We start from the raw sequence: 16,252 nt of genomic DNA on the forward strand, positions 1-16,252 counted from the left end.
ACTCCAGCCTGGGTAACAGAGCAAGACTCCATCTCAAATAAAAAAGAAAATTAAGCTTATATTCCTTTATATTAATTTCTCTTTGCACATATACGTTTGGCTAGGCAAAGGTTTTAGATTCTTGAAAATCTTATATATTTTTTTCTTGCATGTTCTTTGGCCATGTCTCCAGTTTCAGAAGCATTTATTTTAGATTCATATTATTAACAAGGATTAAAAAAGGTTGTTTTTTTTTTGACAGATCTCACGGTCGATTCTTATTTTTGTTCACTGAATCAAACATTTCTTCAAATCCATTATAGTATACTTCCAAATGGTGTTTTCGTTTGGATTCTGCCATAAGTGTATTCATTACAAGAAGTCTTCAACTGCACTGCTCTTTGTTCTTGATGGTCTCAATAAGTTACTTATAACTATTGTTTGGGTCGAGATTTTCTCTTGGTGTTTTAAAAAGTTTTGTGGCCAGGTGCGGTGGCTCATGCTTGTAATCCCAACACTTTGGGGGACTGAGGCAGGCGGATCACCTGAAATCAGGAGTTCAAGACCAGCCTAGCCAACATGATGAAACCCCGTCCCTACAAAAATACAAAAATTAGCCGGGCATGATGGCGGGTGCCTGTAATCCCAGCTACGCGGAAGCCTGAGGCGGAAGAATAATTTGAACTTGGTAGGTGGAGTGAGTGAGCCCAAGATCATGCTATTGTACTCCAGCCTGGGCAACAGAGAGAGACTCCATCTCAAATAAATACATACATAACGTTTTGTATGATTGTAATCATAATAGGTTTGTTGCCTGATGTACAAGGCAAGGCAAGTTAATATGCAGAGACACCTGGTTGCAGCAGAGAAAGAGGTTTAATCATAGGGCCACCAAACAGAAGAGGAGATGAGAGGAAACCTCAAATCTGTCTCCCTGAGGATTTTGGTTTTGGAGTGGGCCAAGGTGTTGAGCTCATTGATTGGTCAAAGAGTACAAAGGTGTAGTCATGGGACAGCATCAGTGTTGTCGTGCTCATTTGGTTCCTCTGTGGGGATCTTCAAACTCATCTCCGCTGTACTTCTGGAATTCAGGATCAGCTAAAGAAATTCTTAAACAAGAGCCTTATGATTAGAAGGTGAGAAATCTTATTTATAGGAACCATGGGGATGCAAATAGTATCTAGTGCCACCCTAACTTTTGATTACAAGGAAATGAGTCGAAGTGCAGCCTGATTAATGCTTAATTATAGTTGTGTATCTGTCCAGAATTCTTGTTAAGGCTGTGAGGAGGGCTTCATAGTCACTTGACTAGCCTTCAAAAAAGTTTTGTATGGTCTTCTGCATTTTCTTTTGAGTGAAAACTTGTCCAATCAAACTTGAACTCTAAATGGAACATAAGAATAGAACATAAGGCCAGGCGGGGGTGGGTCACGCCTGTAATTCCAGCACTTTGGGAGGCAGATCACCTGAGGTCTGGAGTTCAAGACCAGCCTGACTAACATGGAGAAACCCCATCTCTACTAAAAATACAAAACTAGCCAGGTGTGGTGGCTCATGCCTGTAATCCCAGCTACTGGGGAGGCTGAGACAGGAGAACCACTTGAACCCAGGAGGCAGAGGTTGTAGTGAGCTAAGACAGCACCAGTGCACTCTATCCTGGGCAACAGAGTGAGACTCTGTCTCAAGAAAGAAAAAAAAATTCTCCTTGAAAATATTTTCACTAGGAAAAAAAGGCAGAAAACAACCATTTTCTCCAGTGGTCCCAGCAGTCTCCTGGGTTTGTGCTTTGAAGTGTTCCTAAACTTTCTGTTGACATCACCAACATTTATTTGTTCCTCTAGTTCTTTTGGTGTTTACAGGAGCTCTCTGATAGCTGCCAGGTCTTCTGTGGGTTTTGGTTTTATTTTCAGTGTCCTGGCATTTTCATGAGAATTCATGAAACTGGGCTTTATTTTACTTTTATTCCTTTTACAAATAATTCTTGAGAACATACTAAGTTCAAGTCACTGTTTTCATCTTTTTTCTTTTTTTTTTACGTTTTAGTTGACTTATAATAATTGTACATATTTGTGAGATACATAGTGATGTTTCAATACCTATAATGTATAGTGACCAGACCAGCGTAATTAGCAGATCATCATCTCAAACATTTATCATTTCTTTGTGTTGGAGACATTCAGTATCTTCTTTCTAGCTATTTGAAACTGTATATTTTTTCTTTCTTTCTTTCTTTTTCTTTCTTTCTGTTGGGGACATTCGATATCCTCCTTCTAGCTATTTGAAACTATATATTTCCTTTTTCTCCTTCCTTCCTTTTTTTTTTTTTTTTTTTCATTTTCTTTCCAGGATCTCTTATTGTGTTGGCCAGGCTAGTCTCAAACTCCTGTACTCAAGTGATCCTCCAACCTTGACCTCCTGAAGTGCTGGGATTACAGATGTCAACAACTGCGCCAGCCTGTATTTCTTTAGTAGGAGCTTTGGTCTATTGGTGCCTGTCAGGTCTTCTGTGGATTCAATCTTTTTCACAGAAGTTCTCAGAAGTTTCTTGATTGTTGCAGGAAGTCCAGCTGATTCGCATCAAGCCCTGGGCACTCTCCCAAGTTTCTTGTTGATTGTCTTCTGGGTCGACAATTGCCTGTGGAGTTTTCCCAAGGCCCTTGGTTTCTGTTGGGTTTTCCACCAGTTTTGCCTTTTATTTAGATATCCTAAACCACCTCTTTCTCCCTGTGAGGTTTCGCCATTTCCAGTTGGCAGATCTGGGGTTCTTGTTGCTTTCACTCTCTAGTTGTACTGTTTGCTTTGGCATTTTCATAAGCCCTTTGCTGACTGTTGGGTTTTCTTCCAGACTGCATTTTCTCCAGTGGTCCCAGCAGTCTCCTGGGTTTGGGCTTTGAAGCGTTCCTAAACTTTCTGTTGACATCACCAACATTTATTTGTTCCTCTAGTTCTTTTGGTGTTTACAGGAGCTCTCTGTTAGCTGCCAGGTCTTCTGTGAGTTTTGGTTTTTTAAGTGTCCTGGCATTTTCATGAGAATTCTTAGAGTTTCTGCTCATTCTGTTTTGTGCTTTGGAGTGCTCATAGGATTTCTATGGGCGTTTCACCACTTATTTGTTCCTCTGCTTCTTTCAGTGATTGCGGGAACTCTCTGATACCTGCCAGGTCTTCCACAGGTTTTGCCTTTTCTTCAGCTGTTTTCCTCAGTCTCTTGAGGAATGTTAGAGTTTCTACGGGTTCCCAATTATGCTTTGCAGTGCTCCTGAGATTTTTGTGGCTAATTTTATTTTAGTAAACATCTGTAATCAGTTATAATTAGTAATTTCATTAGTGAATCCCTGAAATGTATAGTTACTGAGTTTGCACTCTGGCAATTCACTTTGGTAAGTTAAATATTATTTCTAGCTTGCTCTGATTTAACATTTGGTAGCATTTTAGCCTTTCTTCCAAAAAATAAAATATAGGCATGCACTCAACTTTAGATATAAGCTCAACATTTGCTGTGAGGGTGACACTTTTCATTTCTATCCTGATGACTATAACAAAAATAACTATAATTCACTGAATGCTAACATATGCCAGGCACTGTGCTAGGCATTTTACATGTATTATTTCACTTAAAATTCACAGCAGGAGGAAGTGAGGATTATTAACCCATTTTACAGATGACAAAAGTAGGGCCCAAGAGGTTGAGTTACATGCCCAAAGTCAGACGACTGATAGGTAGAAGATCCAGGAAGCTGATCCAGCCTGTCTTACTCCAAAGCTGCTGTTCTCAACCACTCAGTGTCTCAACACGCAATTAATTTAACCTTGCAGAATATCTTTTTTCTTTCCTGAGACAGGGTCACTCTTTTGTCTAGGCTGGAGTGGAGTAGTGCAATCAAGGCTCACTGCAGCCTTGAACCCCCAACTCCTGGAGCTCAAGTGATCCTCCCACCTCAGCCTCCCAAGTAGCTGGGACTATAGGTGCATGCCACCATGTCCAGCTAATTTTTGTATTTTTTGTGGAGACAAGGTTTTGCCATGTTGCCCAGGCTGGAGTCCTGAACTCCTGAGCTCAAGCAATCTGCCTGCCTCGGCCTCCCAAAGTGCTGGAATTATAGGCACGGTGGCTGTAATTTTCTGTTTAAATCAACTACTATTAAAAATACCTTAGGATCTGTGCTGAGAATCTATAATAATGACTCAAAATTATTTGTAGGCAGGTAGAAATGTTTAATGGATTAAATAGATACAATCTGACATGCCTGACAAAAAACTATTTAGATACTGCTTTGTTTTTTGGTTTTTAGTTTTTTTTTTTTTTTCATTTTTCCATTTCATTCGGCTAATGCCATTAGTGCCAAGTGTGCCTCCTTCCCAGTCTGGCTTAATTAACTTTAAAAATTGAAAACCATATAGCTGGTAAATCATGTCCAATATTTTAAAAAAGAAACAGCAGGGAATTTGTATGCTCAGCATAAAAATGAGAACCATAGAGTCTAACATAATATCACTAAATACCCAATGGTAGCTAATATCAGAGCAAAGACAAACATAGCACATTCTTAAATTCAGATTCTGTTTATATTTTTGTGTAGAATATGAATGTTAATACTTCATATGGGCCAAGTGTGGTGGTTCATGCCTGTAATCCCAGCACTTTGGGAGGCCAAGGCAAGGATTGCTTGAGCCCAGGAGTTCAAGACCAGCCTGGGCAGCAATGTGAGACCCTATCTCTACGAAAAATTAAAAAATTAGCCAGGTGTGGTGGTGTGCACCTGTAGTCCTAACTATTCAGGATGATGAGGTGGGAGGATCACCTGAGCCCAGGAGATCAAGGCTGCAGTGAGCTATGATCATGCTACTGCATTCCAGCCTGGGCAGTACTAGGAGACTCTATCAAAAAACAAAAACAAAACAAAATAAACAACAACAAAAAAACACTTCATATAGAAAACATAGTGGTTTAGAGTTGGTCTGTGGAATATATGGAGTCTGCCTGCCTAGGTAAATCTCTGTTCTCTAGATTGACTTGTTATGTGACCACAAGCCACATAATTGTACACATATTGGTTGACACTGCATTCTTGGTGTGAAATTCAGATCTCTTTTTAGAAATTCCAAAACTTACCCATCTGACAAAGGGCTGATATCCAGAATTTACAAAGAACTAAAACAGATTTACAAGAAAAAAACAAGCCCATTCAAAAGTGGGCAAAGGATATGAACAGATACTTTACAAAAGAAGACATACATGAGGCCAACAAACATATGAAAAAATGCTCATCATCACTAGTCATTAGAGAAATGCAAATCAAAACTACATTGAGATAACATCTAACGCCAGTTAGAATGGTGATCATTAAAAAATCTGGAGACAACAGATGCTGGAGAGGATGTGGAGAAATAGGAACACTTTTACACTGTTGGTGGGAGTGTAAATTAGTTCAACCATTGTGGAAGACAGTGTGGCGATTCCTCAAGGACCTAGAAATAGAAATTCCATTTGACCCAGCAATCCCATTACTGGGTATATACCCAAGGTATTATAAATCATTCTACTATAAGGACACATGCACACGAATGTTCATTGCAGCACAGTTTACAATAGCAAAGACCTGGAACCAACCCAAATGCCCATCGATGACAGACTGGGCAGGGAAAATGTGGCACATATACACCATGGAATATTATGCAGCCATCAAAAACGATGAGTTCGCATCCTTTGTAGGGACATGGATGAACCTGGAAACCATCATTCTCAGCAAACTGACACAAGAACACAAAATCAAACACCGCATGTTCTCACTCATAGGTAGGTGTTGAACAATGAGAACACATGGACACAGGGAGGGGAGCACTACACACTGGGGTCTGTTGGGGGGAAATAGGGGAGGGACAGCAGGGGTGGGGAGTTGGGGAGAGATAGCATGGGGAGAAATGCCACATATAGGTGAAGGGGAGGAAGGCAGCAAATCACACTGCCACGTATGCACCTATGCGACAATCTTGCATGTTCTTCACATGTACCCCAAAACCTAAAATGCAATAAAAAAAAAAATTCCAAAACTTTTCTAATTAGTCCTGGACATTAATAATTTCAATTAAGAAGAATAGAAACACATTATGTCAAACAAAACGTAGTTAACTTCACTTAAAAAACCTACAAGATGATCTTCAGGACTGATTTTGGTTGAAGTGACACACTGTGAGTGTAAGATTGGGTCGGAAAACAGAAATGGGGATGGGGCAGGCAAGGAAGGACTAGATGTGACCCGCTAAATGAGACTGGAGGAGTTGAGTGTGGACACCTTGCCGTTGAGGAGCCAGCGTTGTGGGAGAATAGTAAGAAGAGCCAGATAGATTGGCCATGGGAATCAGACTGGCATGCCAGGTCTTGAGGCTTCACAGAGAAGCTCTGGGTGAGGACAAATGTGAAGCAGTGGCTTCAAATGTGGGTCCTGCAAAAAGAGGGGAACAACAGACAGGGGCCTACTTGAGGGTAAAGGGTGGGAGACGGGAAAGGATAAGAAAAAACTATGGGGCTCTAGGCTTAGTACCTGGGTGATGAAATAATCTGTACAACAATCCCCCGTGATACAAGTTTACCTGTATAAAACAGCCTGCACATGTACTCCTGAACCTAAAATAAATGCTTAAATTTTTTTTAAAAAAAAGGAAAAGAAAGTGGGTCCTAGGAGAATGGACATCAAGGCTGTAGGAAAAGAGCTGGAAGAATAAAGGTTAAAGCAGGTAGAGGAGGGCAAGTTCAGTAATGAGAGTAAATGAATTGGTCCAATGGACACTGAAACCCATGTCAGAGATTTTATTTTATTTTTTGAGAAGGAGTCTTGCTCTGTCACCCAGGCTGGAGTGCAGTGGTGTGATGCTGGCTCACTGCAACCTCTGCCTCCCAATTTTGAGCAATTCTTCTGCCTCAGCCTCCTGAGTAGCTGGATTACAGGCACCTGCCACCATGGCCAGCTAATTTTTGTATTTTTAGTAAAGACAGGGTTTCATCATGTTGGCCAGGCTGGTTTCAAACTCCTAACCTCAAGTCATCCGCCCCCTTCAGCCTCCCAAAGTGCTGGGATTACAGACGTGAGCCACCGCACCCAGCCTGATATAAAGGCTTTTATATAAACATTTCTGATTTTTAACCTGCAGAAGAGACAAACAAGGCAATAATTATCTTTAAATATTTAAAGGGTGAACTTGTAGAAATAGACTTAATCTTATTTTATAGGGTTCCAGAAGATAGACCTTAAAGTTTAAAAAAAAAAAAAAAGTCAAATTACAAACATATCAATTATCTCATCTGTCTACCTATTTATTCATCCAGCCATTCTGTAACTTACAATTAAACAGATTTAAGGGTGTTTACAAAAAGCACATTAAAAAACAAAACCCCTCCAAGAGCAGATGAAAAAGCAGGGCAAAGGGGAAAGCAGTTGAAAAAATAAGGCTAAATGTCAGTTCTTAGCTTTATAGCAGGAAATACAATGAAAGAAACAGCCGACTAGTTAAAGGATTCATGACATTTAGTAAGTAAAAACCAGACCAGATGCTTCAGAGCAGCACAATCCTCCTACTACTGAGATCTGGAAGAAGCCATTCCTGTGGGTTCTCATAAAGAAGACACTCTAAGGTCAAGAATAACATATGTGACCATCTCTACACTAAATATATTCTGCAGGGCTTTCAAAAATGAGATCTTCAGGATAAGCAATGGCATAGCATTGACACGTGCCACAAGGGAGGCAATTTCTCAAGATGTCTAAATAATGTAGTACAGAAACTCTAACATTGGATGCTTTGAGCCAATCCCAAAACAGATTTTATTCTAGAGGTCTTATTCTAGAATTATCTTCAAAGTTATGTAGATGACTATACAACTTTCAAATCACTTTCCATAAATGCTGTTTCTTCTCACATTTTATTCTAGAGGTCTTTATTCTAGAGGTTTTATTCTAGAATTATCTTCAAAGTTATATAGATGACTGTACAACTTTCAAATTACTTTCCATAAATACTGTTTCTCTCATTTAAGCTTTTTGAAAGTCAATTTTACTGCTTTTTAAAATAACGAAAGTTGTAGTTAGGAAGGAAATGGAAATAGAAGGCAGGACTAACCTGCAGCTTTCACTTGGACCGACAGAGCAACATGTGGAGACTCACATCATGAACTTTTCTCTGAAAACTACAGCAGGAACATACCAGGAAAGCTGAGAGAATCTGCAGAGCCTTTGAAGGAAGCAGATTGCTGCTGCAGGCTCTGAGAGACAGCCAAAATTTGTGAGTCTCCAAAGTGTGAAAGTGTGAAAAGGGGATCATCCAGCCCCAAACACACATCCCCACTTGGGAACCTGGAGGTGCTGGAGAAGAATTAGACCTTACCCTGGAGCTAAGGTGAACTTAGCCAAGGGAAGTACGGGGTAGAGGAAGCAGCAGGAGCGTGCCTGTGAGCACCCTCAGTTCCTGGGGAAGCCATTTCTGACTTTGTCTCATGAGGGTTCTTGGGGAGGGCTGCCAGTGGAATTGGGGAAAGACCACAGGAAGAAGGAAACTTCCAACTGAACTTTGGAACAATTTCAACTGAATGCGAAGTTTCCTGGACAGAATCTGGGAAAGAGGGTGAACCAGGAGTGCCACAGACAAAGCTCAGAAGTTGCTGCAGGGAGGCGCAAAACCTGAAAAGCTTGTTTTCCCAGTGGGGCGGCCTGAAGCCAGGGGTGAGTCCTCAGCCCTGCTCACCTCCTGTCTGGAAATGAACTCAGTGCTGTCAGGGGTGGGGGGTGGGGCACGGTGGGAGTAAGACCGGCTTTTTGGGCTGCATGGGGGCTGGGTGAGGCCTGTAACTGCTGGCTTTCCCCCACTTCCCTGGTAACCTGGATGACATAGCAAAGGCACACATAATCCCCCTGGGAACTTAACTCCATTGGCCTGAGAACAACACCGCCATCCCCCACTGCGCCACAGCAAGCCCCGCCAAAGGAGAGTCTGAGCTCAGACATGCCTATCCCTGCCTAGACCTGATGGTCTTTTCTCTACCTGCCCTGGTAGCTGAAGGCAAAGGATGTAATCTCTTGGTAGCTCTATGGCCCCACCTACTGCCTGAGAAACTTATCCAGGTGACCCTAGGACAAGCTTGTATCCTCCTTACTCTACTGCAACTGATGCTCTCTTGAAAGCACCACCTCCTAGAGGCCAACCGACACAAAACTAGTGCAATAAACAACACCACAACAAAGGACTCTCACAGAGTCCACCTCACTCTCCTTCTACCTCCACTGGAGGAGGTGCTGGTATCCAAGGCTGAGACCTGAGACAGATAACATCACAGGACTCTTTGCAGAGACTCCCAGTACCATGCCAGAGCCTGGTAGCTCTGCTGGCATCTAGATTTAGAAAAGAAATAACAGTCACTGCAGTTTAGCTCTCAGGAAACCACTTCTCTGAGCACTCACATCCAGGGAGCACCCTGTGGGAAGAAAGAATCTGAACAGCAGCCCTTGAGCCCCAGATCTTCCTTCTGACAGAATCCACCCATGTGAGAAAGAACCAGAAAAACAATTCTGGTAATATGGCAAAACAATGTTCTTTAACACCCCCAAAAGATCACACTAGCTCACCAGCCATGGATCCAAACCAAGAATAAATCTCTGAATTGCCAGAAAAAGAATTCAAAAGGTCAATTATTAAGCTACTCAAGGAGGTACCAGAAAAAGGTGAATATCAATTCAAAGAAAATTTTTAAATGTTATAGGATATGCATGGAAAAATCTTCAGAGAAATAGACAGCATAAATGAAAAACAGTCACAACTTCTGGAAATGAAGGACACACTTAGAAAAATGAAAAATGCACTAGAAAGTCTCAGCAATAGAATCAAACAAGTAGAAGAAAGAATTTAAGAGCTTGAAGACAAGGCTTTCAAATTAACCCAATTCAACAAAGACAAAAATAAAAAAGAATTTAAAAAACAAACAAAGCCTCCAAAAAGTTTGGGATTATGTTAAATGACCACATCTAAGAATAATTGGTGTTCCTGAGGAAGAAAGGAAATCTAAATGTTTGGAAAACATATTTGAGGGAATAATTGAAAATTTCCTTGGCCTTGTAAGGGAACTAGACATCCAAATATAAGAAGCTGAAAGAACACCTGGGAAATTTATCACAAAATGATCATCACCTAGGCACACAGTCATCAGGTTATCTAAAGTCAAGATTAAGTAAATAATTTTAAGAGCCATGGAGACAAAAGCATCAGGTAACCTATACAGGAAAACCTCATATTAACCTATGCAGATTTCTCAGCAGAAACCCTACAAGCTCAAAAGGACTGGAATTTTATCTTTAGCCTCCTTAAACAAAACAATTATCAGCCAAGAGTTTTGTATCTGGCGAAACTAAGCTTTATAAATGAAGGAAAGATCCAGTCTTTTTCAAATACTGAAAGAATTTGCCACTACCAACCCAGCACTATAAGAACTTCTAAAAGCAGCTTTAAATCTTGAAACAAATCCTCAAAGCACACTAAAATAGAATCTCCTTAAAATATAGGTCTGAGAGGACCTATAAAACAATGTGATATAAAAGAAAAACAGTATTTAGGCAACAAATAGCATGATAAACAGAGCAGTACCTCACATCTCAATACTTTGAAAGTAAATGACATAAATGCTCCACTTAAAAGATATAGGATGGCAGAATGGGTAAGAATTCACCAACCAACTATCTGCTGTCTTCAAGAGACTCACCTAACATGAGGACTCACACAAACTTAAGGTAAAGGGGTGGAGAAAGATATTCCACATGTTAATGGACACCAAAAGTGAGCAGGAGTAGCTATTCTTATTTCAGACAAAACAAATTTTAAAGCAACAGCAGTTAAAAAAGACAAAGAGGGTCATTATGTAATTATAAAAAGGACTTGTCCAATAGGAAAGTAGCACAATCCTAAAAATATATGCACCTAACACTGGAGATCCCAAATGTATCAAACAATTACTATTATATTTAAGAAATGAGATAGACAGCAACACAATAATAATGGGGTAATTCAATACTCCACTGACAGCACTAGACAGGTAATCAAGACAGAAAGTTAGCAAAGAAACAATGAACTTAAACTATACCCTACAACAAATGTACTTAGCAAATATTTACAGAACATTCTACCCAACAACTGTAGAATATACATTCTATTCATCAACATATGGAACTTTCTCCAAGATAGACCATATGATAGACAACAAAACAAGTCTCAACAAATTTTTAAAAATCAAAATTATATCAAGTACTCACTCAGACCATAGTGGAAAAAAATTGGAAATCAGCTCCAAAAGGAATCCTCAAAACCATGCAAATACATGGAAATTAAATAACCTGCTCCTGAATGATCGTTGGGCCAACAATGAAATCAAGATGGAAATTAAAAAAGTATTTGAACTGAACAATAATAGTGACACAACCTATCAAAATCTCTGAGATACAGCAAAGGCAGTGCTAAGAGAAAAGTTCATAGCCCTAAGGGCTTACATCAAAAAGTCTGAAAGTGCACAAATGGACAATCTAAGGTCACACCTCAAGGAACTAGAGAAACAAGAGAAAACCAAGCCCAAGCCCAGCAGAAGAAAAGAAAAAATAATAAAGATCAGAGCAGAGCTAAATGAAATTCAAACAAACAAAAATACAGAAGACAAATGAAACAAAAAAAGCTGCCTTTTTGAAAAGATTTTTTAAAAAATCTATAGACCATTAGCAAGATTAACCAAGAAAAGAGAGAAGATCAAAGTAAGCTCAATTAGAAATGAAACAGGAGATATTACAACCAATACAACAGAAATATAAAAGATCATTCAAGTCTATTATGTACACTTTTGTGTGCATAAACTAGAAAACCTAGAGGAGATGGATAAATTCCTGGAAATAAACAAGCCTCAAGCAGCGTGATTGAAATGGTAATTTAAAAATTGCCAACCAAAAAAAGTCGAGGGCCAGGAGGATTCACAGCTGAATTATATCAGACATTCAAAGAATTGGGGCCAGGCATGGTGGCTCACATCTGTAATCTCAGCACTTTGGGATGCTGAGGTGGGTGGATCACTAGAGTTCAGGCATTCAAGACCAGCTTGGTCAACATAGTGAAACCCTGTTTATATTAAAAATACAAAAAGACTTTTGCCAAGATGGCCTAATAGGAACAGCTCTAGTCCTCAGTTCCCAGTGAGAGTGATCCAGAAGGCGAGTGATCTCCACATTTCCAACCCGAGATACCAGGTTCATCTTATTGGGACGAGTTATACAGCAACTACGCAGAGCCCACAGCAAATGAGGAAAGCCTCTGCAGGCAGACTGTGACTAGACTCCCTTCTTGCTGGGCAAGGCATCTCTGAAAAAAGGCAGCAGCTCATCAGGGACTTATAAATAAAGCCCCCATCTTTATTCAGGAGACCTATCTCACATGCAAAGACACATATAGGCTCAAAACAAAGGGATGGAGGAAGATTTACCAAGAAAATGGAGAGCCAAAAAAAAAAAAAGAAAGAAAAAAGAAAAAAGAAAGATTGCAATCCTAGTCTCTGATAAAACAGACTTTAAACCAACAAAGATCAAAAGACAAGGAAGAGCATTACGTAATGGTAAAGGGATCACAACGAGAAGAGCTAACTATCCTAAATATATATGCACCCAATACAGGAGCACCCAGATACATAAAGCAAGTTCTTAACGACCTATGAAGAGACTTAGACTCCCACACAATAATAGTGGGAGACTTTAACACTCCACTGTCAGTATTAGACAGATCGACGAGACAGAAAATTAACAAGGAAATCCAGGACTTGAACTCAGATATGGACCAAGTGGACCTAATAGATATCTACAGAACTCTCCACCCCAAATCCACAGAATACACATTCTTCTCAGCACCACATTGCACTTACTCTATAATTGACCACAGTTGGAAGTAAATCACTCCTCAGCAAATGCAAAAGAGTGGAAATCATAACAGTCTCAGACCACAGGGCAATCAAATTAGAACTCAGAATTAAGAAACTAACTCAGAACCGCACAGCTTCATGGAAACTGAACAACCTGCTCCTGAATGACTACTGGATAAAAAATGAAATGAAGGCAGAAATAAAGATGTTCTGCAAAACCAGTGAGAACGAAGACACAATGTACCAGAATCTCTGGGATACATTTAAAGCAGTGTCTAGAGGGAAATTTACAGCAATAAGTGCCCACATGAGAAGCAAGGAAAGATCTAAAATCGACATCCTATCATCAAAACTGAAAGAACTAGAGGAGCAAGATAAAAAAAGTCTCAAAAGCTAGCAGAAGACAAGAAATAACTAAGATCAGAGCAGAACTGAAGGAGACAGAGACACAAAAAACCCTTCAAATAAATCCAGGAGCTGGTTTTTTGAAAAGATCAACAAAATAAACAAACTGCTAGCCAGATTAATAAAAAAGAAAAGGGAGAAGAATCAAATAGATGCAATAAAAAATGATAAAGAGGATATCACCACTGATTCCACAGAAATACAAACTGCCATCAGAGATTACTACAAACAACTCTATGCACATAAACCAGTAAACCTGGAAGAAATGGATAATATCCTGGACACTTGCACACTCCCAAGACTAAACCAGGAGAAAGTTGAAACCTTGAATAGACAATAACAAGGGCTGAAGTTAAGGCAGCAATTAATAGCCTACCAACCAAAAAAAGTCCAGGTCCAGACGGGTTCACAGCTGAATTCTACCAGACGTACAAAGAGGAGCTGGTACCATTCCTTCAGAAACTATTCCAAACAATACAAAAAGAGGGAATCCTTCCCAAATCATTTAATTAGATCAACATCATCCTGATACCAAAACCTGGCAGAGACTCAACAAACAAAGAAAACTTCAGGCCAAGTTCCATGATGAACACAGATGCAAAAATCTTCAATAGAATACTGGCAAACCGATTGCAACAGCACATCAAAAAGCTTATCCATCAAGATCAAGTAGGCTTCATTTCAGGGATGCAAGGCTGGTTCAACATACCTAACTCTATAAACGTAATCCACCACATAAACAGAACCAAAGACAAAAACCACGATTATCTCAATAGATTCAGAGAAGGCCTTTGACAAAACTCAACAGCCCTTTATGCTAAAAATTCTCAATAAACTAGGTATCAAAGGAACATATCTCAAAACAATAAAAGCTATTTATGACAAACCTACAGCCAATATCATGATGAACAGGCAAAAACTGGAAGCATTCCCTTTGAAATCCGGCACTAGACAAGGATGCCCTCTCTCACCACTCCTATTCAATATAGTATTGGAAGTTCTAGCCAGAGCAATTAGGCAAAAAAATAAAGGGTATTCAATTAGGAAAAGAGGAAGTCAAACTGTCTCTATTTGCAGACAACATGATTGTATATTTAGAAGACCCTATCATCTCAGCCCAAAATCTCCTTAAACTGATAAGCAACTTCAGCAAAGTCTCAGGATACAAAATCAATGTGCAGAAATCACAAGCATTTCTATACACCAATAATAGACTTAAAGAGAGCCAAATCATGAGCAAACTCCCATTCACAATTGCTACAAAGAGAATAAAATACCTAGGAATACAACTAACAAGGAATGTAAATGACCTCTTCAAGGAGAACTACAAACCACTGCTCAATGAAATAAGAGAGGACACAAACATATGGAGAAACATTCCATGCTCATGGTTAGGAAGAATTCATATTGTGAAAATGACGATACTGCCCAAAGTAATTTATAGATTCAACGCTATCCCCATCAAGCTACCAATGACCTTTTTCACAGAACTGGAAAAAACCACCTTAAACTTCATATGGAACCAAAAGAGAGCCCACATAGCCAAGACAATCCTAAGCAAAAAGAACAAAACCGCAGGCATCATGCTACCTGATTTCAAACTATACTACAAGGCTACAGTAATCAAAACAGCATGGTACTGGTACCAAAACAGAGATATAGACCAATGGAACAGAACAGAGGCCCTGGAGGCAATGCCACACATCTAAAACCATCAGATCTTTGACAAACCTGACAAAAACAAGCAATGGGGAAAGGATTCCCTGTTTAATAAATGGTGTTGGGAAAACTGACTAGCAATGTGCAGAAAGCAGAAACTGGACCCCTTCCTGACACCTTATACGAAAATTAACTCCAGATGGATTAAAGACTTAAACATAAGACCTAACACCATAAAAGCCCTAGAAGAAAACCTAGGCAAAACCATTCAGGACATAGGCATAGGAAAGGACTTCATGACTAAAACACCAAAAGCATTGTCAACAAAAGCCAAAATAGACAAATGGGACCTAATTAATCTTCAGAGCTTCTGTACAGCAATCATTAGAGTGAATTGGCAACCAACAGAATGGGAAAAAATTTTTGCAATCTACCCATCTGACAAAGGGCTAATAACCAGAATCTGCAAAGAACTAAAACAGATTTACAAGAAAAAAACAAACCCATCCAAAAGTGGGCGAAGGATATGAACAGACACTTTTCAAAAGAAGACATACATGAGGCCAATAAATATATGAAAAAATGCTCATCATCACTGATTATTAGAGAAATGCAAATCAAAACCACATTGAGATACCACCTCACACCAGTTAGAATGGCAATCATTTAAAAATCAGGAAACAACAGAAGCTGGAGAGGATGTGGAGAAATAGGAACACTTTTACACTGATGGTGGGAGTATAAACTACTTCAACCATTGTGGAAGACAGTGTGGCAATTCCTCAAGGACCTAGAAATAGAAATTCCATTTGACCCAGAAATCTCATTACAGGGTATATGCCCAAAGGATTATAAATCATTCCATTATAAAGACACATGCACACGTATGTTCATAGCAGCACTGTTTACAATAGCAAAGACCTGGAACCAACCCAAATGCCTATCGACGATAGACTGAACAAGGAAAATGTAGCACATATACACCATGGAATATTATGCTGTCATAAAAAATGATGAGTCTGTGTCCTTTGTAGGGACATGGATGAATCTGGAAGCCATAATTCTCAGCAAACTGACACAAGAACAGAAAATCAAACACCGCATGTTCTTACTCATAGGCAGGTGTTGAACAATGAGAACACATGGACATAGGAAGGGGAGCATCACACACTGGGGTCCGTTGGGGGAGGCCAAGGGAGGGACAGCGGGAGGTGGTGGTGGGGAGGTTGGGGAGGGATAACATGGGGAGAAATGCCAGATGTAGGTGACGGGGGGATGGAGGCAGCA

Source organism: Aotus nancymaae, unplaced genomic scaffold (genome assembly GCF_030222135.1).
Source record: "Aotus nancymaae isolate 86718 unplaced genomic scaffold, 86718_ANA_hifiasm-v0.15.2.pri h1tg000019l, whole genome shotgun sequence".
In the NCBI taxonomy this organism is placed as follows: Eukaryota; Metazoa; Chordata; class Mammalia; order Primates; family Aotidae; genus Aotus; species Aotus nancymaae.